Source organism: Canis aureus, chromosome 32, assembly GCF_053574225.1.
Source record: "Canis aureus isolate CA01 chromosome 32, VMU_Caureus_v.1.0, whole genome shotgun sequence".
Taxonomy (NCBI): domain Eukaryota; kingdom Metazoa; phylum Chordata; class Mammalia; order Carnivora; family Canidae; genus Canis; species Canis aureus.
In genome coordinates this window covers 40744555-40768782 of record NC_135642.1, presented here as the reverse complement: position 1 = coordinate 40768782, position 24228 = coordinate 40744555, and the positions used below count along the sequence as shown (strand labels likewise).

General features: G+C 36.4%; 1 protein-coding gene and 1 non-coding gene across 2 annotated transcripts in view; one reads left to right on the top strand and one right to left on the bottom strand.

Annotated features, from left to right (window-relative positions):
• The window catches only part of ARIH1 (ariadne RBR E3 ubiquitin protein ligase 1), a 113591-nt gene that overhangs the window by 70807 nt on the left and 18556 nt on the right, over positions 1-24228 (bottom strand). The window lies entirely within an intron of this gene.
• Positions 9254-9361, top strand: LOC144303689 (U6 spliceosomal RNA). Its single transcript, XR_013370668.1, has one exon. It is a non-coding gene; the product is annotated as a U6 spliceosomal RNA (small nuclear RNA).

Sequence of the window (24228 nt, the reverse complement as noted above, 5' to 3'; positions counted from 1 at the left end):
CTTTACACAAAATTAATAATGGATCAGACCTAAATGTAAAACACAGGACCATAAAACTTCTAGGGGAAAATATATGCGGCCTCGGTTTGGGCAAAGAGTTCTTAGATAACAAAAGCACAAGCCATAAGAAAAACTGACAAATTGGAATTCACCAAAATGAAAAGGACACTTAAGAAAATGGAAAGAAGGACACCTGGGTGGCTCAGTGGATGAGCATCTGCCTTTGGCTCAGGGCATGAACCCAGAGTCCTAGGATCAAGTCCTGCATCCGGCTCCCAGAAGGGAGTCTGCTTCTTCTTTTGCCTATGCCTCTGCCTCTCTCTGTCTCATGAATAAATAAATAAAATCTTTAAAAAAAGAAATGAAGAGCCAGAGAATGGCAGAAAACATATGCAAATTATATCTTACAAAGGACTTGTATTTAGATTACATATTTTTAGAATCTCTTGAACCCTAATAAGAAAACAAAAATCCAATTTTAAAAATAGGCAAAAGCTTTGGGCACTTCAGCAAACAAAATCTACACAGAGACATGAAAAAGAACAAGAAAAGAGGCTCAACATTCTTAGTTATTTGAAGAAAGAATTGAAGCCACAATGTTACCACTAACAAGCCTACTAGAATGTGTGTGGGGGGGAAAGGGAATCTAGGAATCTATCAGACAATCCCCCCAGGGCTGCAGAGTATGTGATGTAACTGGAACTGTTGGTGAGAATGCATAGTAATACAGCCCACAGGGGGAAAAAATGGCAGTTTCTTAGAAAGTTAAACACATACTTACTACAAGCCTCAAATCTCACTATTAGGAAGTTGCCCTAAAAACTTATCTTCACTCAAAAATCTAAATAACTAAGTTTATAACAGCTTTATTCGTACCTGGCAAAATCTGGAAACAGCCCAAATATTCCACAACTGGGGAGTGGATAAACAAACTGTGTGCATCCACAATGGAATACTACTCAGCAACAGAAAAAACTGATACATACAACAATATGAATCTCAAATGCAAATTCTAAGTGAAAGAAGCCAGATTCAAGAGGCTACATATTGTATGATTCCATTTATAAGACACCATGGAATAAGCAAAACTACAGGGATTGTGTATAAATCTCTGGTTGCCAGGAATTATGGGTGGACGAAGCTTTGAACAAATGGGGTAGGAGGAGGGAATTATTAAGAGGGCCATTATGGAACTGCTCCGTATGTTGATTGTGGTAGCAGATCCACAACTCCAGGCCCCAATCAAAATTCATGAAATTGTACACCCAAAAGTATAAATTTTATATAAATTTAAAATATTAAGTTATAAAAATAATTTAATCTACACTGGAGCATTTATAATAAAGTTCTGTTTAAAGTACAGTAAGTGTTGAGGAGCCTGGGTGGCTCAGTCAGTTAAGCAACTGCCTCCAGCTCAGGTCATGATCTCAGGGCTCTGGGATCCAACCCCTGCATGGGGCTCCCTGCTTCTCTCTCTGCCTCTGCCACTCCTCCTGCTTGTGTTTTCTTTCTCAAATAAATAAATAAAATCTTTAAAAAAATAAAACAATTTTTAAAAAGTACAATAAATGTTAAATGATGCTAAATAGAAGAACACAGACATGAAATTATTCAGTGCCTGGGATTTTATATACATTGTATTTCATTTAATCTTCACATCAATACTTATTACAAGTTAGGTATTATTTACATTTTACAGATAAGATTGAGAGAGTAAATCATTTGACTTCCAATGAAACAGATTAATAGGATCTGAATGCTAGGAAAATTCTATAAAAATTTATGTTGTAGCACCACCCTTAAAGATTTTGACTTAATAGCTTTAGGCTGGGGTCTGATCAAAAGAGAGAAATCACCTATGCATGTTACCAAAATTCTTGATTAATTGAGTAGAAAGACAATTCAATCTCTCAGTTGAAATAACTCTTCATCCTGGGATCCCTGGGTGGCGCAGCGGTTTGGCGCCTGCCTTTGGCCCAGGGCGCGCGATCCTGGAGACCCGGGATCGAATCCCACGTCGGGTTCCCGGTGCATGGAGCCTGCTTCTTCCTCTGCCTGTGTCTCTGCCTCTCTCTCTCTCTCTCTCTCTCTCTCTCTGTGACTATCATAAATAAATAAAAATTAAAAAAAAAAAAAAGAAATAACTCTTCATCCTATTCTTACTGGCAGTCCTCACTTTTTGAAGATACAAACAAAAAGATTTAAATAGTTAATGTGCAGGGCACCTGGGTAGCTCAATGGTTAAGCATCTGCCTTTGGCTCAGGTCGTGATGCTGGCATCGAGTCCTGCATTGGGCTCCCCATGGGGAGCCTACTTCTCTCTCTGCCTACGTCTCTGCCTCTCATGAATAAATAGATAAAATCTTAAAAAAAAAAAAAAGAATAAAAAGTTAAGGAGCAAAATCAATAATTAGAAAATGAGGGCAGCTCCGGTGCTGCAGCGGTTTGGCGCTGCCTGCAGCTTGGGGTGTGATCCTGGAGACCCAGGATCGAGTCCCACATCGGGCTCCCTGCATGGAGCCTGCTTCTCCCTCTGTCTGTGTCTCTGCCTCTCTTTCTCTGTGTCTATGAATAAATAAATAAAATCTTTAAAAAAAATAATAATAATTAGAAAATGAGTACTCGCAGCAACACATTTAACTTTTAGGGCAATAAAACAATCTATTCTCTAGCTGTAAACTCTAAAACAATGGTCTCTCACTTGGGCTACATATTAAAATCTTCCGAGGAATTTAAAAAATATCAATACTTAGGGACGCCTGGGTGGCTCAGCGGTTAAGTGTCTGCCTTCAGTCCAGGGCATGATCCTGGAGTCCCAGGATCAAGTCCCACATCAGGCTCCCTGCATGGAGCCTGCTTCTCTCTCTGCCTATGTCTCTGCCTCTCTCTCTCTCTGTCTCTCATGAATAAATAAAATCTTAAAAAAAAAAAAAAAAAAAACTTGGACTTTGCCACAGCAATTCTGATTCAATTGTCTAGAGTGGGACATAGGTATGTGAACTTCTCACCCAAGGTTTTATGTTTTTAAGAATGTATTTTGTTAGTATTTTTTTAAAGATTTATTTATTCATTAGAGAGAGAGAGAGAGAGGAGGAGGGAGAAGCAGGTTCCATGACGGGAGGCCGACATGGGGCTCAATCCCGGGACTCCAGGATCACGCCCTGGGCCAAAGGCAGGCGCCAAACCACTGAGCCACCCAGGGATCCCCAAGAATGTATTTATTTATTTTTTTTTAATTTTTATTTATTTATGATAGTCACAGAGAGAGAGAGGCAGAGACATAGGCAGAGGGAGAAGCAGGCTCCATGCACCAGGAGCCCGACGTGGGAATCGATCCCGGGTCTCCAGGATCGCGCCCTGGGCCAAAAGCAGGCGCTAAACCGCTGCGCCACCCAGGGATCCCTGTATTTATTTTTAAGAGAGAGAGAGCACACACACATGTTGGGGGAAAGACAGAGGGAGAGGGAGAAAGAGAATCTCAAGCTGACTCTTCACCGAGTGTGGAGCCCAAAATCTGGCTCAACGGCACTACTCTATATGATCACCACCTGAGGCAAAATCACAAGTCAGAAACTTAGCCGGGCGCCCCCACCCAAAGTTTTTACCTAAATTTCCCCCAGATGATAGTAATACGCAGCCAGAATTAGGAACTACTGCTCTAGTTTCCAACTATGAGAGCTGTGAAAAAGAAAAGTATATGTATAGATCTCCAATATGAATATAGCAGTGTAATACTGTAGTAATTTGAAGAAAATTACATTCTAAGGTTATGGCAGCAGTATGTGTTTAAAAAAAAAAAAACACTTTATTTGAGAGAGAAAGAGAGCACAGAAGGAGAGGGAGAGGAAGAAACAGACTCCTTGCTGAGTGGAAAGCCCAATGCAGGGTTCGATTCTAGGACCTTGAGTTCATGACCTGAGCCAAAGGCAGACATTTAACCAACTGAGTCACCCAGGTGCCCTAGCAGTGTATGGTTTGAAACTATTTACAAAGTTCTGTTTTAAAAAGTGGGTGTGAATATGCCGATTGCCCGAGCTGAGGCCTTAATATCAACGCACTATCATCCTCCATTCTTTAATCAAGTGGTTCTCAACTTTGGTAGCACATTAGATTCGTCTGAGGCATTCTTAAAAAACCAACGTACAGGCCACATCCCACAGCAAATACACCAGGGGATAAAGTGGAGGGAAGAACCTGGGCATTAGCATTTTTTGAAAGCTCCCTGGCAATTCCATTACATAGCCAAAGTGAAGAATTACAATTCTAGATGCACACATATATGCAGATGCCCACATTTAAAAGAGAATCTCCTGGTAGAATTAAGTTATTTGAATGACATTCCTATGATCAGTATTGGGGGGAGGCAACTATTTTTTGGAAATTCTCAAGACACAACCTTCATATTTCAGGAGAAAGCTCAATATTAAATGAATGGGATTCATAATATAAAAGGGGAGTCTAAGATCAAACAGCAAAAAAAAAAAAAAAAAAAAAAAAACACTTTTAACCCAATTAACATACACAGAAAGGCCTCAGAGGCCAGCTTTTCATTTATCTCAGATTGGTCTGAAATGGAATTAAACAGGTTATAGATCCCATCTCAAAACTCAGTTTGACAGTTTTCCTACACATAAATGGGTTCATAAAAAAAAAAAAAAAAACGAAATCTTGCCATTTGCAGTGACATGAATGGAGCTAGAGTACTATGGTAAGCAAAATAGGTCAGAGAAGGACACCGTATGACTTCACTCATATGTGGAATTTAAGGAACAAATGAGCAAAAAGAATAAAAAGGGAGAAAGGCAAAACTAGGAAACAGACTCAGCTACAGAGAACAAACTGATGGTTATCAGAGGGAAAGTGGGGGGGATGGGTTAAATAGGTGATAGAGATTAAGGAGGGCACTTGGGATGAGTACCAAGTGATGTATCAAAGTACTGAATCACTATATTGTACACCTGGAACTAATATAACACGATGTTAACTATACTGGAATTTAAACAAAACTTAAAAAAAAAGAATGGCCTTATTTTTATTTATTTACTTATTTTTAAGATGCTTTTTATTTGAGAGAGAGCAAGCAAGAGAAAACACGAGTGGGGGGAGGGGCAGAGGGAGAAGCAGAAGGTGACTATCCTGTTGAGTAGGGAGCTGGATACTGGGCTTGATCCCAGGACCCCAGGATCATGGCCTGAGCCCAAAGCAGACCCTCAACCAACTGAGCCACTCAGGCACCCTGGCCTCATTTTTATAGTACATTTCTAACTTATTCTGTGAGCTGCTGATGATCCAAATTTTACAGAATCTTGCTTTGTAATGCCTTCAGAATAGAAACCCAAAAGCCATTAAATGTAAAAAACTTCTGTACAGAAATATTTGCAATATCTACACTAAACAGTAAATAGGCAAACATAGAAGTCCATAAAAAACAATCCAACACATGGATAATTTATGAATTCTAATACAATTGGCTGAAAAACAAGAAAATATTCAATCTCCTTAATTACAATGAGTGTTTTTTATCTACCATGATGGCTAAAATCTTAAAAATTTATTATATACAGGGACAAAGGAGAGGAAATATTCCATGTTAGTGAAATGCAACTTTTAAGAGTAATTTGGCAGAACTGATCAAAATTAAAAATGCACATTAAAAATGCACAGGATCTAGAAATTCCACTTTCAGAAACCTATTCTGCAGAAATACGTTAAGTGTAGAAGGGGAAGAATAAGAAATTTCACATGCACATTATTTGGAAAAGCAATAAAGTAAAGATAAACACATTTTTCCAATGGGTGACTGCCTATAAACTATGCCATATCCATACTTAGAATATTATGCAACAATAAAAAAACAGGAAAAAAATATCTGCATGCACTGACATGGAAGGTTATCTATTAAACATCATTGAGTGAAAAAAAAAGCAAGTTACTGAGCAACGTACAATATTTTAGTTAAAAAAAGAAAGTGAAGTTCTTTTTTTAAAGATTTATTTATCTGAGAGAGAGAAAGAGAGAACATGAGAGGACAGGAGGGGCAGAGGAAGAAGGTGAGGGAGAAGCAGACTCACTGCTGTGCAGGAACCCTGAGATCGTAACCCATGCCAAAGGCAGGCACTTAACAGACTAAGCCACCCAGTGGCCCTTTGTAAAGATCTATGATTACTCAATATGTAATAAAATGTTTAGAGGATTTATATTAAAGCTATTCTGGAGAGTTACCATCCCTGGGGGCTAGTCTGGGAATGGGGTGAAAAGAAGTGAATTTTTTTCTGTATAATGATATGAAGAGAAACTTAGAGTATTACTTTCATAATAATCAACTATAAACAGTAAAGGCTATGCTTCTTAAACTGTGGTTCACAAAATTACAATCACCGGACTATGTTAGAAATACAGAATCCCAATCCACATCTACTGAATCATTTCAACCAGATTCTCAAAGTTCTTAAGGTGATGTGTAGTACAGTGATAAAAGCTACAGAAAGTTCTGAGAGTTGGTTATATTAACTATAAAAGATTTCATTTCCAAATTCTCCTTAGATTTAATTAAATACTTGATTTCCTTTTAAGAAATTATCATGTATAATTCAAGCATAATTTTTCTTCTCGTAAAAGGTGTATAAGTATGTTGACAGCTTTATATTAAGAGTCACTATCAATACTTAGTCAATGACATACAAAAATAAATTCTTTATGTATCCAAAGTTCATACAATACCATATACAAAATGAAAGAGTAGTATTTGTCACTAAAAGATTGCTCTTGACTTTGATCATTCAAGGCTTGGTGAAGGGTATAAAAACTCTTAAGATATCTTGAGCAAAGGAGGAGTTAATAAAAGGAATTCGTGCTTAATTGGTAGAAGGACCATGATTAATTGGTAGAAGGACTGGAGGAGTGGGGCTGTAAGGTTATTTCTACAAGAATGACACCAGGAAAAAAAAAAAAAAGAATGACACCAGAACACAACAGACTGAATAACAAGGAGCTCTCCCTACTTAAGCCAGCAATGGAAGCACTAAATTCAAGAATGGCAGACAATTGTGATCCAAAGAATAGAAAGCAGGAATCAGGAAGTCATCACTGATGATGATTCAACCACTGCCACAACTGCCCCTCTAGATACCCAGAAAGCCAGGTGATATACACAAGTCTAGCTGCTGCCTTTGCCACAAATACCTCTTGATAATGCAGAAAGATGGAGAAAGTTTTCAGCTTTCTAAACCAACGCAGCACAGAAAGGTACTTGGAGGTACTGAGGTACTGAGGAAGATAATCACAGAATTGCCAAACAGCTTAAAAACTATATGTATTTAAAACAAATTTACAACTAAACAACATAAATACTCAAAAGTTTCGAGTTTCAAATAAGAACTTCTAAGCTACCCTTCCTTTGAGAAGGAAGGTAGAAGAGAAGGGGAATTGTTGAAGCTTATGTTGTTCAGAGACTTTCCCCCTAGAGATGCTTCTTGGAAGATTACTGTAGCAAATTATTTCACAGTTTAACTCTCTATCTCTTGGAGATTAGTAAAAATTTAACACTGACAAGCTTTGACCAAATAAAATTCTGGAGATCCATGATACTTAACTTGAAATTGTGCTGAAGCATGTGTTTGAACTACAAATATAATTCTGATGTACCAAAACTCGTTAATGAATGGATTTAGCGAACTACCTCCAGTAATATCTCAAATTTGGCTCTGCTATTCTTTCCTTGCCCTTGTATATACATTTTATGAGGGCAATTATTTTCTTCTACGTCATCTCAAATTTGGAGTTAAGATTTCACCTCTAGAAGAATTTCAAGAGTTTAATCAGAATTTAATAATTTAAGTAAAATGTTTCTATTAAAAAAGAAAAAAAAAAGAAAAAGAAAAGATACTATCACTGTGTGTAATCATTTGATTTATTCTGTAAAAATTCAACTGCAAACCAAACAGGAGCGTGTGATGGAAGGGATATATTTATACAAATGGTGAAAACAAAATGTCAGGTAAAACTTCTGTTTTTACATCAGGGGAGAAAATGTCATCTTAACATAGCATTATATACTTCAGCATCTAGTTGATCAAGAGCCAAGTCACCTCCAACAAACACAGCCCTATAGTTTTAAACATTTACTACTACATGAGACCCCATTCAAGGCAATTTTCTTGGGTTTCAGTCTCTTGAGGGGGAAAGAAAATCCCCCATACTCTTTTGAGGGGAAAAAAAAAATCCTACGGTTAAAAGGGTAAGAACCAAAAGGAAAGACCAAGAACCAGGTAACTACAAATTCCAAATTACCTTGGGATAAAGGAGCTAATTCAAACTATAAATGAAGATTCCATATAGACCATCTTATGTTACTTTACTATTTTTGCAGTAATTCAGAACTGTTGGAGAATTATTTAATAATCTTTTTAGTTATCTACTCACAAGCTCACCTCTAGGTTCCAATTGTCAAGCCCAAAGTATTAATGTTCTATACATAGCTATTGTGGCACATACTTAAATGTTCCACAAATACAACCAAAACATCTGAGTGACCTCACAGTACCACACTTCACTTAACACAACCACTAGCCATCCCTAAACTACCTAAAAATGGCATACCAAATTGAATTAGTTCTGCAAAGTGAAATGAATATTGTTAAGTGTTATATATATAGTTATCTCTTCCTCTGGAAGCACTTAAAAAAAAAGATAAATACACATTCCCAGCTACTTTTTAATAATAAATTTTAACACAGCATCGTATTTGAACTAGTACTTCTTCCTTTTTCATCCTAGCAAATCAAAACACTTATTGATAGACATTCTGGTTAGCATTCACTACTTCTATGTGTATGGTACACAAAAATGTGTACAATATAAACCTGAGATTCTTCAAAAAATCACAGTGCTTATTTAAAGGAGTAGAGGTTTTAATTTGTATCTCAGATCCTATCAAAAAAAGCCACTGTAAATTTCTTTAAAGGTCAAAAAGTAGCCATAAATCTAAATGATCTTGAAATAGATACAAATATACTCCTGTATCATTTAAATAAAGTTTCATAACCAAGCTGTAATAGGCCATGTATGTCTGCAGTATGTTCTCCTGCCAATTATTCTCAAAATATACAGGCTCGATGACTAAGAATCATGAAAAAGGAACACGTGGCATGTATAATTGGAACCTTCCTCCCTTCAGAAAGTCTATAATGAATACTGGGACTAAGAACACTTCTACATATATTTGCTGAGAGGATTTTAAAGAATGAAGATAGCAATGCTCACTTCAGCAGCACATATACAAAAACCGAAACAATACAGAAAAGATTTGCATGGCCTCTGTTGCAAGGATGACATGCAAATTCAGGAAGTGTTCCATATTTTTGTGTCAAAGAGTATGGAGAACATCAATTAAGGAAGAGTATTCCTGACTGATAAAAAATGACTTGGTAATGCTCATCTATCCCTGCTAGAAGTTTACTCAGTATATTACATAGTGCATAATAAAAACAAAAAAGTAAAGGAATAAAAAGGAAGAAGGATGATATCACTAAATGTGAACCTTTGATAATGGGGTTGCACTGAATCACCATTTAAACATTTAAGATTGGGATCCCTGGGTGGCTCGGTGGTCAGACCAGGGCATGCTGCCTTTTGGCCCAGGGCATGATCCTGGAGTCCCGGAATCAATTCCCACGGGCTCCCTGCATGGGGCCTGCTTCTCCCTCTGTCTTTGTCTCTCTCTCTCTCTCTCTCTGTGACTCTCATGAATAAATAAATAAAATCTTTTTTAAAAATAAAAAATAAAAAACATTTAAGATTTTATTTATTTATTTGAGAGAGAAGAGAATAGGAGCAGGGGGAAGGGCAGAGGGGGAGGGAGAAGCAGACTTTCCACTGAGCAGGGAGCCAGACATAGGAATCGATCCCAGGACCCTAAGATCATGACCTGAGCTGAAGGCAGCCACTTAAACCAAGTGAGCCACCCAAGCGCCCGTTTACACATTTTTTAAATTTAGGGTATATTCATAGTTTTAGAAGTTAGTTATAACCTCAAGGTTTAACAATCCTCTCTTCCACATCTCAGTCACTACTGATTTCTAGTCCTCTGACACAGCATTTTAAATTCTTTTCACCGGCAGCCCCGGTGGATCAGCAGTTTAGTGCCGCCTTCGGCCCGGGGTGTGATCCTGGAGACCCGGGATTGAGTCACAGGTCGGGTTTCCTGCATGGAGCCTGCTTCTCCCTCTGCCTGTGTACTCCCCCCCACACCGTGTCTGTCATGAATAAATAAAATCTTTAAAAATAATAATAATAAAATAAAAAATAAATTCTTTTCACTGTTTCTTCTGGTATTTACTTTTATCCTAAATAATATACTTTTGTCAGATAGTTGTTATATTTCTATTTTAGATGTTATTTATCACCATCCTTGAAAATGATGAAGATTCAACACTCTTACATTCACCTTCCCTCCAATCTTTCTAATATAATTTTATCATCATTTTTATTTAAGCCACTATCCATTGTTTTTTAACAATCATCTAACAGGAATTCCAGAAAGAGAAGAGAGAGGAAAATTACCAAAGCAGTATTATACATTCATTTCCCAAAGCTTTAAAAGGACACAAATTTTCCAGTTGAAAGTGTCTACCAAGGCCCAACACAATGAGAAAATGCACACTTAACCCATCTTTTCAGACAACCAAGGATAAAGAGATAAGGCTAAAACATTAAAAAGTCATCAAGAAATGAGAACCATCAAGTCCTAGTAATGGACTTACTAGCAACAGCAAGTGCAGATGGCAATTATCTTTCAAAAAAAGTACAATCTAGACTTTCTCAGCTAGCCTATCTAGCAACCAAATTAGAAAGTTAAAGACTCAGTGCCACATCCAGTAACATCTTAAGAAAAGTTACATGGGAGTTAAATTAAGGATGTAGCCCGCCAAGTGAGATTAAAGCAAGAAAAAGACACAGATCTGAGAAGCAAAGGCTCCAACTCAAGAGGACAATAAGAAACTTAGTGGGAAGGGCATCCTAATGAGAAGAATCGGATGGAGGGCTCCAAGAGAAGAGTAAATACAATCTAAATGACCTTGATACCAAGTAAGTAAAGTAAGTAAGTAAATACATACATACATACATACATATATATACACATAAAGTAGGATGCCTGGGTGGCTCAGGGTTGAGTGTCTGCCTTAGGCTCAGTGCATGATCCCGGGATCCAGGATCAAGTCCCGCATGGTGGTCCCTGCGAGGAGCCTGCTTCTCCCTCTACCTTATGTCTCTGTCTCTCTCTGTGTCTCTCATGAATAAATAAAATCTTTAAAAAACAAAGTAATAACCCTAATATACTCGTTGAACTGTCATAAACACGAACATTGTTCAATAGTGTCACTTAAAAAAAAATCAAGCTATGAGCAAATTAAGACTTGGCTATGATCACAAATCAAAAGGACTTTAATAACATAAAAATATAGGTGGCATAGAGGGGATTGTCAAAGGTGAGAGAAGAAAGAGGAAAGAAAATATCAAAAGGTAATGGAAAAGACAGAGGTATATTAAAATTATAAATGTAATCATTCAGAGATGATAATAACTTTTTCATTTGTTACCACACGCGTGTACACTATTTTTTTAAAACAAGTAACAAGTTGGAGAAAAGAGCTACAGTAACAATCATACATTAAGAACTCCTTAAGAAAAGGTGCAAAGGATATGAAAAGATAGTTTAGAGAAATGATAAATTAAACCAAGTAATATTTTATCAGTGTAATAAAAATTTCAAGATTCTTAATACTGCCAGCAGAGGTGCAAAAAAAAAAAAAAAAAGACAGTTCACATACTATTGTTATAAACTCAACAACCTTTGAAAACACTCCACCTTGCCACTGAGGGGGGCACTTGACGGGATGAGCACTGGGTGTATATGTTGGCAAATCGAACGCCAATAAAAAAATACAAAAAAAATCATAAAAGAGAAAACAAAAGAAAAAACATTCCATCTTAATTATAAAAACTGTAAATGTCTATACCCACGTCCAGCAAGGCCACTTCCAAGGTTAGGTTTTGGGTCAAGAAAGGAAAAGGAAGGGGACAATAGGAAGGAGACACACAATACAGAGTGGAAAAAATGGCCAACAATAGGGAAAATGACAGAGCGATATGTTCATATTAGAAAATACTGTACAATTTTTAAATCCACAATAATACTGAAGGAAAAAAATAGGAAACAGGAAAAAAGCACCAATACAACTCATTTTTCTTCTAAAATAAAACATTTCAACTGTAGATTGACATATGTTGACCTAAGAACACTATTTTTTAAAAAACTAATCTTAGGGGCAGCCCGGGTGGTGCAGCGGTTTAGCGCCGCCTGCAGCCCACGGCATGATTCTGGAGACCCGGAATCGAGTCCCATGTCAGGCTCCCTGCATGGAGCCTGCTTCTCCCTCTGCCTGTGTGTCTACCTCTCTCTCTCATTCTGTATCTCTCATGAGTAAATTAAAAAAAAAAAAAAATCTTTAAAAAAAAAAAAAACTAATCTTAGCAATGATCTAGATCCAGTTAAATAGTTCCCATTTTCACACCATTACTAAGAATCCCTTTTCAAAAAGACATTAACCAAATTTTGTAAAGGTACCACCACCAAATGCATTTTAAAAGGGAAAAAAACCTGAAAAGTAGAAGTTACTTTTGAAATGTCAAAAGTGGCAGAATTAGAAGGAATCCAGGTCCCTAAAATTCAGAATTAGTAACCAATATTCATTTTAATATGCCATACTACAATAGGTTAATTATTTATGATCTATTAAGAACATGAAATAAATAAAATATATTTGGAAAAAGGAGCTAAACATGAAAATAGGAAGGTAAAAAAGTTAATCAAAAAGGTTTCCAAAAAAATAAAAAGGTTTTCAAAAGACCAAAAAAAGGGCCATCTCAAACACCAAAACATCTTGTTTCAAACACAACTGATTTAAAAAACTTCTACTATGGTATAGTATGAAACTTCAAAATACATTTCCAAAAAACAAAGAAAAAAACAAAAACAAAATACATTTCCACATTTAAGAGAATACAGACTAGTTCTTCTCCATATAGTATACAGTTTATTATAGTATTAACTACTAACCTCAGTCTTTTGGGCCAGAATTTGGGCAGTAGCTACTTAAGATCTTAGGTTTTATAGTCATTTTGAAAACCCAGCAGTCTTCACTGAAAATCAAATACAAACTTGTATCTGTCTTTTCATTTGGGAATACCTGAAAAGCACCATATTAACCTATGTAGAAAAACACAGCCCCTTCCTTTTAGAAGCATATTAATAAATAAAATGATGCAAATATCTGTATCATTCAGCTATCCCTAGAATCTCACTCCGTCACCCAACACTAGAATAATAAAAGTAAGCAACCTCATACTTTACCTTATATGTAAGCTTTCCATTTCTTTTTCTTCAAACATTTGCATTGTGTTGCCTGAGTTCTTAACACTTGCCTCTGATTTAGTGCTAGAATTCGATATAAAAAATGCTGTTGCTCTCTCATTGTAATATAGCATTTAAAAAAAGAGCAGCTAGGTATTGGTGTCATAATTGCTATCATTTTGCAGGCAAATGGATACAAATATCTAAGCAAATGGTACAAATATTTAAATAGAAATCCTTAAACTTCCTTAAAGAAGTTAAACAACCTGGAAAATTTAGATTATTTCCATCAGAATATTCAAGACTCGGACATACAAATAAATATTAATATATAAAATATACATGCATAGCCAGATCAATTTACTTTCCTCCTCCTTTTCCTTCCAGTTTTACAAATAGGTCCTTTGTCATAGTTTCTGAAAATCAACCAGGTCCTTGAATCAAGCAAATAACAATACTATCCTCCATTTAACTATTTCCTCTATTATTCAGCTTTTTTTTTTTTTTTTTTTTTTTTTTAAAGGTAGTAGCAAACACTAATTTATTCTGTTTGCCTAAGTGCCAAATCAGCTTCTGGTTTAAAAATAATAATAAAACTGTGCCCTTTATAAATGGATATATCAGAATTGTTTGTCATGTCAGAATTGGCTTGTCATCAAGATTTACAGGATAATCGGTGTGCCCTTAAATAATGAGGTACTTGCTGCCAAAATGTGCTTGCACATATATGTGTTTAATGGTCCTTTAATGACTTGTCTTTGGAATGATTCTGTCCTACCTTTGCTGCTGCAGCCCGCCTGTCCTTTGCATCACTGAATTCATACTTCTGGAAGTACCCAATATGCACTGTAACAGACAGATGGACAGATGAATGGGCCACAGCGGCAAAGGCCAGATAGACAGACTTGATAAAAATTAAAATCAAGGTATATAAAGGGAAGGGGAAAACCAGAAGAGAACATATCTACCTATATTCTCTAAGCAAAATAGCTGAACTTCAGGTCTACAATCTTCCCATACACATACTCAAACTATTTTTGATTTCCCTATTATTCCTTTATTTCAAGTAGAAATAGTAACACTGCAATAGGCAAAATAATCAGTATTTTTAATACCATCAACAGTTACAGAGCAGACATTTCTGTAACCATGCCACACAATTTCTTTAGAAGTAGTTATTCTTTAATACAAAATTATGAGGATCCCTGGGTGGCTCAACGGTTTGGCGCCTGCCTTTGGCCCAGGGCATGATCCTGGAGTCCTGGGATGGAGTCCCACATCAGGCTCCCTGCACGGGGCCTGCTTCTCCCTCTACCTGTGTCTCTGTCTCTCTTTCTCTCTCTCTCTGTCCTCATGAGTAAATAAAATCCTTAAAAAAAAAATTCAAAATTATTTTTCACATCCAAAGACTCTATGCCAAAATTATTAAGGCAATCATTACACACAGAAAGCTTCTGTAATACCAAGGCCTACGTGATTCAAGTAAACTTGGGATCACAAAGTAAAGTATCTATCAGCATTTTACCATTCTACATTTCCCTTTCTATGTAAAAATGGTTGCTAGCACCACATCTAGATAACTTTCGAGGCTTAAAGGAATGTATAATTGTGTCATTTAGGTCAATTACCAAGATATAGTAAAACATACACAAAATTAGCAACAGTATCTTTAAAATTTATATAGAGCCCCTCCTGTTACTTCAAATCCATTCAAACAATTAACACTTCAAGGAATTTCTAAAAGTTAGTTTTAAAACATAACCTTAATATCTCAAAATGCTACCTTGCTTAAGCTGTAAAAAAAAAAAAAAGCCATTTTTAATCTAATCAAACATTTTATTTTTGCGTGCATATAAAATAATGTAGATTCATTCCCCATGTTTAAGGAAGACTGAGGAAAAACATTTCCCCTTTCATTTCCAAGGGATCTAACCACTTATACATTTCTTACTGTATCCTCTCAAAAACTTCAGCAGGTAATTAGACATGGTAATCAAATGTAATGCATGATCCTGGATGGAACCCTAAACTAGAAGAAGAAAAATTATAAAATGACATTCTGAACAATGCAGAAATGTGAACGTGGCATGTGTATTAGTATTTACAATAACATTATTCAGACAAAATTCACATACCATAAAATTCACTTTCAAAGTGTATAATTTAGTAGTTTTGATTATATTCAAAGCTGTGACACACAGATCTGTCAACCGTTAATTTTAGAACATTTCATCAGCCCAAAAAGAAACCTCATAGCGGCCATTCCCCATTAGCGGCCATTCCCCATTCTCCCTTTCCCTACCCAGCTGCTGACAAACAATCATCTTTTTGTCTCTGTGGATTTACCTATTTTGGACATTTCATAAAAGTAGCATCAGGATGCATGGGTGGCTCAGTCAGTTAAGGGCCCAACTCTTGATTTCAGTTCAGTACGTTATCTAGGGTTGTGGAGTCAAGCCCTGAGTCAGGCTCTGTGCTCAGTGAGGAGTCGGCTAGAGATTCCCTCTCTCACCCTCTCCTTCTGCCCCTCCTCCCTCCACTGGTGCAAGCACAGCACACTCTCTCTAAATAAATAAAAGTACAATCTTTAATCTTAAAAAATTAAAAAAATTAAATGTTTTAATCTTTAAAATATATATTTTTAAGATTCCATTTATTTATTCACGAGAGACGGGGGGGGGGGGGGGGGGCAGAGACACAGGCAGAGGGAGAAGCAGGCTCCATGCAGGGAGCCCAACGTGGGACTCGATCCCGGGTCTCCAGTATCACACCCCGGGGCTGAAGGTGGCGTAAACCGCTGAGCCACCCGGGCTACCCCTAAAATATTTTTTTTTAAGTGGCACCATAAGGTATGAGGCTTTTGTTATTTACTTTTGCTTATCTAGGAAGGTCAACTACCTGATGTAGCCTGCCACGGACATCAAATAAATCTGACTACTGAGGGAATGGAGAGGAACAATTAGTCTGGAAATCCGTTAAATGAAAGCTGCTTAGGTGCACCTGGGTGGCTCAGTGGTTGAGCATCTGCCTTTGGCTCAGTCCTGCATCAGCCTCCCCACGGGGAGCCTGCTTCTCCCTCTGCCTCTGTCTCTCTCATGAATAAATAAATAAAATCTTTGAAAACAAAACGAAGGCTGCTTAAAGCTTCAGCTAAACTATTTTTTAACTACTCATTTTACAGATGAGGAAAGAGAACTTATTAAAACTGACACAAAGTCATAAAATTGATTTAAAAAAAACAAAGCTGCCCCTGAATTTAGTTCTGTATATGATGTCAAAGACTTAACCACTAAGTTGTTTTGTCTCTTAATAAAATTCACCAATTCTCACTGATTTTACCTCCTAATTTACTTGAGTGCCTATCCCTATTTCAGCCTTGCTAACCTCATCAAATATTTCTTGATTAAATTATTGTAACAGACTTCTCACTATTCTCCTTGCTTCCTCATTTCATCCTATTCTTATATATTCCCTATACTTCCATCAAAGTGGTCTTTCTAAATACTAACTCTACATTAATTTGTTTCACTAGGTCCTAGGGGATAAATTCATCTCATTTAGTACTAGGCTAAAGCCTTTCATACATAAACTGCCCACCTGTCTAGCCCCAGCTCCTACCACACTACTTCCCATACCAGACTATTAACAGCTTCTGCCTTTATACATTCCTCTGACTGGACCGCTGGCTTCTCCTATCCCATCTGCCTATTGAGCTCTAACTATTCATTTTTTAAAACCCAGCTTCAGACCTATTTCTACCATGAACTGTCAGTCCTTCCCAGAAAACAGCATTAAGCATTCCTTCTCTAACCCTGTATGTAAGATATGTGATTGATACATATGTCACTATACTTTAGTGACACTATACTTTAACTTATTTATACATGCCTTTTTATAGGTGGGTGGCTAAGTCTGCGTTTGGCTCAGGTCGTGATCCCAGGGTCCTAGAATCAAGTCCCTCATCAGGCTCCCCATGGGGAGCAGACTTCTCCCTCTGCCTATGTCTCTGCCTGCCTCTGTCTCTCATGAATAAATAAAATCTTAAAAAAAAAAAAAAAAAAAGTTGTCCAGTATTTGTATTCCCCTAGCATAGCAGCTAAAGAAGTATTAGTTGGTAAAAAATCAAGTACTCAACTTACATAATGTTCCCAATTAAACTGATGCATTGTATCTAAGATCCCATTAGTCTCAGAGAATATGCAATGGGAAAAAGCCTATTCAACAAATGGTGTTGGGAGACTGGACAGCTACATGCAAAATAATGACAACTGACTTAAACCATACAAAACAAAGATATACTCACAAAATGAATTAAAGACCTAAATGTGAGACCTGAAACCATAAAAATCATAGAGGAGAAACACAGGCAGTAATTTCTCCAACATCCCACATAGCAACTTTTTTCTAGAAGCAAGAGAAACAAAAGCAAAACTAAGCTATTGGGACTACATAAAAATAGAAAGCTTCTACACAGCAAAGGAAACAATCAACAAAAGATAACCTACAGAATGGGAAAAAATATCTGCAATGACATTTCCTATAAAAAGGGTTAGTATCCAAAATATTTTATAAAGAATTTATATAACTTATATAACTCAACACCAAAAACCAAATAATCCTATTAAAAATGAGCAGAAAATATGAACATTTTTCCAAAGAAGAAATACAGATGGCCAACAGACACACAAAAAGATGCTCAACATCAGTAATCATCAGGGAAATGCAAAGCAAAATACAATGGAATATCACCTCACACCTACCAGAACAGCTAAAATCAAAATAAAAGAAACAAACAGATGGTCGAGGGGATGTGGAGAAATAGGAACCATACTGCACTGTTGCTGGAGTGCAAACTAGGGCAGCTACTCTGGACAGTATGGAATTTCCTCAAAAAGTTAAAAATAGAACTACCTTTTATGATCCAGTAGTCACACTACTGGATATATACCCCAAAAAATACAAAAACACTCATTCAAAAGGATACATGCACCCCTCTGTTTATTGCAGCATTATTTACAATAGCTAAGTTATGAAAGCAGCCCAAGTGTCTACTGATAAGTGAAAGAATAAAGAAGGGAATATTCAGCCGTAAAAAAAAAAAAAAAAAGAATGGTATCTTGCCATTTGCAACGAGTGAGAGTGAGAGTGTCTAATGCTCAGTGAAATAAGCCAGTTAGAGACATACCATATGATTTCACTCATGTGTGGAATTTAAGAAACAAAACAAAAACAGAAAAGCGAAGAAAAATAAGGGAGAAAGAAGATAAACCAAGAAATAACTCTTAACTACAGAGAGCAAACTGAAGGTACTAGAGAGGAGGCGGGTAGAAGACTGGGTGAAATAGGTGAAGAAGATTAGAGTACACTTATCATGATGAGCAATGAGTAATGTATAGAACTGGTGAATCACTATATTACATACTGTACCAAAACTAATATAACATTGTATGATAACTATACTGAAATTAAAATAAACAAGATTTTTACAAAGTAATGTGAGACCTTTAGCAGTCAAGAAACACCTAGGCATTCCTGAAAAATTCATTCTCAGCATCCAGCATTCCTTCCCACCCACTATAATACCATAATTTAGAAAAACAACTGCCCCCACTCCAAATATCCTAGGGTTCTGAAGGCATTTTAATTGAGTAATGACCTTAAAAGACACAGCAGCAAGAATCTGAAGGTCCATTCCCAGATTGGATGAATTTTTTCCTTAGCTTATGGCTGTGTCCACATCCTTACCATAACCCTAACTGTGATTCAACTTTTATCATACTACGGTAATTTGGAAAAAAAGTTTCATATATATGGTTTAGTTATAGAAATGATTAGTTCTAGTGGTGCTAATCTTTTTTTTTTTTTTTTTTTTTTTTTTTAAAGAGGGGGAGGCAGGGGCAGAGGGAGGACAGAGAGAATCCTAAGCAGGCTTCACGCCTAGCACCGGGCTCCATCTCACCACCCTGAGATTGCCACCTGAGCTGAGTATCAAGAGTATGACACTTAACTAACTGAGCCACCCAGGTATCCCAGTACTAATCCCTTCTTAAAACAACTGTAGGCAGCCATCTCCCAATCAGGAAGCACGGGGTAGCTAGAGCACTAGAGGCCTCCCCAGGAAGTCAGTCAGATAGAGAGAGACTACTTTTTTAATCTCTCTTCAAAGATTTGTTACTATACACTGGAATTGTCAAGCTTTCACATGCAAACAAGTGAGCTAGGGAAAAGTGTCTAAACTTTGACACATCCAATAGCTGGGGATGGAGAAAGTGAATATTCAGAGAGAAAACGTATCCTCTCTAGCTCATTTTACTATCAGAAAAAGATGAGTAGGAGATGAGCTTTTACCCTGACCACTGTTTCAGTTTTCTCAGACTTTTGCAGATCTAAGTATTCTTAGATAATAAAGTGATTACAAGAGATGTCATAGAATACAAAGTGCATTTTTATGTTCCTAAATTAATAAAACAACTTTATAGACAGAAAAAAACCCATCACTCTCAGAAATTCATTAAATAATCTTAATATGATGTTTAGGGTCTCAAAAAACGGATAAAAATCAAGTTAAAAGAAGGGTGGAGGTCCTACTTTTAAGAGAAAAATATTAAGAATGAAGATATTAATAATAGTGATTGCCTCTGAGAAAATAAACCAAGTAATGAAGACATTAAGGGAGGGGATTTTTTACTTTATCTTTTGTACTTTTGAATTTTGACCCAAGAAAATACATGCACAAACAATTTTTTTAAATCCTAAAGAAAGTCTTATCAACAGTCTTAGAATACTGGGGTTAATTTTATTTTTTAAATCAAAGGTTATGGTGGAGAGTTCAGTCATATTGACCTTAAGTTGCAACTTATTTATAAATTTTGTGTTGGTTACATAAAATGAAGAAAATCCTGATTCATAAAGATAAATTTGCATTTCAATTCCAGGATATTCTTCACTTAAACTGACCCCAAAGCTTTAAAAAAGGAGCATAAAACATTTTATTCAGAGTTAACTAGTTAACATTATCTAGCAACTGCCTTTATTTTTATAAATAAAGAATAAATATATAGAACATGATTAATAATAACACTAAGATGAGTTACCTATTCACTCATTACTACAAAACCGTCCAAAGTCTACAATGAAGGTATGAATAAGTAGATCTGCCTTTGCCTTCTCTGCATTTATTTAACTGACCAGGGTACATGTGCTTCTGTAGTGTTCCACCTTATGTAACTTTGTTGAGCAGACAGCACAAGTCTGAATTCAAAATACCAATGACCAGTAATTTTCCTAATCAAAAATCCATAAGTAAAGTAGAAGCTTTATTCTAGATTCTACCTCAAAAAAAAACGTTAGTCCAGATATAGTTTAATGCATTGGTAGTCTCCAGTATGTTCAGCAAGTCTTCAAAGTCATAGAAAAGCTATCAGGAGAAAAGGTTAGAACAAGGTAGGTTAAATAAATAAATAAATAAATAAATAAATAAATAAATAAATAAATAAATAAATAAATAAATGCTACAGACTATTAACATATGGAGAAAATCAAAATCACAGCTGTTCAAATATGAAATGTACTCACTTCTAGAAGTGGCTGTGAGGGTTTAAGTCACTGTAAGATATCAACTCAGGGACCACTTAACAGGAAGCCAGTGCTTGGTAGGTGGTTGGTCAGAACAACCTTTAAGATCTCTTTTCATGGGCAGCCCGGGTGGTTCAGTGGTTTAGCGCCACCTTCAGCCCAGGGCGTAATCCTGGAGACCCAGGTCCCACGTCAGGCTCCCAGCCTGGAGCCTGCCTCTCCCTCTGTGTGTCTCTCATGAATAAATAAATAAAATATTAAAAAAAAAAAAAAGATCCCTTTTCATCTGACTGTATGGATCAAAAACAGTGTTGACTCTGGTGTGAAATAAAGTAAATGTACTGCCATTCTTAATTATTTTGTTGTTGTTTGTTTTAAGTAGGCTCCATGCATGGAACCCAAGGCAGGGCTTGAACTCATGACCCTGAGAACAAGACCTGAAATGAGAAGAGTTGGGACGCTTAACTAACTGAGCCACCCAAGTGCCCCCACCTTAATCCTTTAGCTATTGTTTACACGTCATACTTTTTTTTTTTTTAGATTTTATTTATTTATTCATGAGAGACACACAGAGAGGCAGAGACGTAGGCAGAGGTAGTAGTAGGCTCCCTGAGGGAAGCCCGATGCAGAATTCGATCCCAGGACCTGGGACCACGACCTGAGCCAAAAGCAGACTCTCAGCAACCACTGAGCCCCTCAGGTGTTCCTACATTTTATAATTCCATTCCTAAGGATGACTAGAAAAATCTTTGTAAATATTGAAGTCCTATTTTCACCCTTTAGACTTTATAGTAGGATGGAATGCAACATTATAAACCAATCTTCAGACACTGCCATATTCCAAGGACCCAGCTATTAACTGTATTAATGTAATACAAATTTAGATGATTAAAAAAAAAAAAAGATAATATATTTAGGGTCAATGAATTGAAATTATTACATTTAAAAAGTCAGTTAAAGGACACCTGGCTGGCTCAGCTGGAAGAGCATACAACTCTTGATCTTGGGGTTGTGAGACTGAGCTCCACATTGGATGCAGAGATTACTAAATAAATAAACTTAAAAAAAAAAAAAGTCAGTGAAACTAGTAAATAAAATTATATACATATTTTCCTTTCCACATTAAATAACAATCTGAGATGCATTCAAGTTTTCACTTCAAAAAAACTAGTGATGAACAGTAGGTTAAAAGACATTTCCTTACATTAGTTTAAATGGTATCAGGAATAAGCTCCTCTGAGAACTTCACAAAAGATATTTTTTTTTCTTTCTTTTTTTTTTAATTTATTTTTTTATTGGTGTTCAATTTACTAACATACAGAATAACACCCAGTGCCCGTCACCCATTCACTCCCACCCCCCGCCCTCCTCCCCTTCTACCACCCCTAGTTCGTTTCCCAGAGTTAGCAGTCTTTACGTTCTGTCTCCCTTTCTGATATTTCCCACACATTTCTTCTCCCTTCCCTTATTTTCCCTTTCACTATTATTTATATTCCCCAAATGAATGAGAACATATAATGTTTGTCCTTCTCCGACTGACTTACTTCACTCAGCATAATACCCTCCAGTTCCATCCACGTTGAAGCAAATGGTGGGTATTTGTCATTTCTAATAGCTGAGTAATATTCCATTGTATACATAAACCACATCTTCTTATCTTATTGAGCAAAATGAGTCAAGTCAGCTATTCTCCCTTTAAACATATCAAACACTTGTTACCTCGTGCATCTGGAAGACTTTCATAATGTTATTCTTTCAAACTCTTTTGGTGCTTCTATCACAACAAGAATGTTGTTTGGCTTTGCAGACCACTGGTCTCAGTTCGTAATTTTATACATAAATCATGAATAGACTTTGCATAGTATAAATGCATTCTGTAATGTAGGTCAAGTAGTGGAATTATTTAACATTAAAACACTTTGTGTTTTTTTTTTTTTCACTTTGTGTTTTTAAATACTTACATTGGACTACAAAATAGTAAATGTTGTAATAGCAATTCTACCTTGAAATTCTGAGGATGGTACACATGTAGGTTGTAAAGGTTAAATGCGGCATGTAGTAGCTAGCCTTCTGACTCTATTCCATTCTTGTTTATGATTTATTTGGATTCATAGGCCATAGCAATGAAGTCACAAGTCAGAGCCCACTGGACTCAGCCTGTAAACATCAGTGTCCTGGAGCACAGGGCTAGATGGAGAAAAGAATATAGTGGACCTAAAGAGACAAACAGAAAATACCTAGCACACAAGACAATCACATTCACATGTTTTACATTTATACATATTTTATTATTTAATCATATAAAATACTGAGTTCCAACCCCAGCTATGAAAACCTTGGCAGGTTATTCAAATCCTCTGAAGTCGCAATTTCCTTATCCATAAAACAGCAAAAATGCCATCTACTTCAGAGAACAGTTGTGATGACTAACATGACCTTAAATGACCAGTCAAGAACAAAAAACGGAAAGCATATTAGAGAATGAAGAGTTAATTCAGTAATGTGAAGAGGAATATAAACAATTGACAAAAAAAAAAGGAATACTAACAAGACTAATTGTTATCAATAATAAAATCAATAAGAAAATTCATTCATATATGACTATTCAATCAATGTTTGTTTAACAGCTATATTCCAGACTGTGCTGGTCAATGAGAATGCCAAAATTAATATGCTGATCCTACCCTTAAGGATTGCAAAAATCTATGTAGTGGAAGAATAAATAATAGAGATAAGAGTTTTTAAATAAAAGTATGTACAAAATTTTGAGACCCATTCACAAAGGATTTGTGTAAGGATTCAAAGAAGAAATTATGTTTAAGGTGGGTCTAAGTATGAAAGTTTATCAGGGGAAAGATTTTTTTTTTTAAGATTTTATTTATTTATTCATGAGAGACACAGAGAGAAAGAGAAGCAGGGACACAGGCAGAGGGAGAGGCAGGCTTCATGCAAGGAGCCCAATGTGGGAGTTGATCCCTGGTCTCCAGGATCACGCCCTGGGTTGAAGGCAGGCGCTAAACCGCTGAGCCACCCAGGGATCCCAGGGGAAAGCATTAAAAGCAAAGGAAAAAGACTTACAAAGGCAAAAAGAAAAACTTCACATTGTTACTTTGCTATGCCAGGATGGGTATGAAGAAATAGCAGATAAGGCACATAGGGGTCAAATTAGGAAAAGCCTGATCTACCATGCATCATAATATGCATACTCTTGTAACCTAGTCATTGGCTACCCCTCGGCTAAA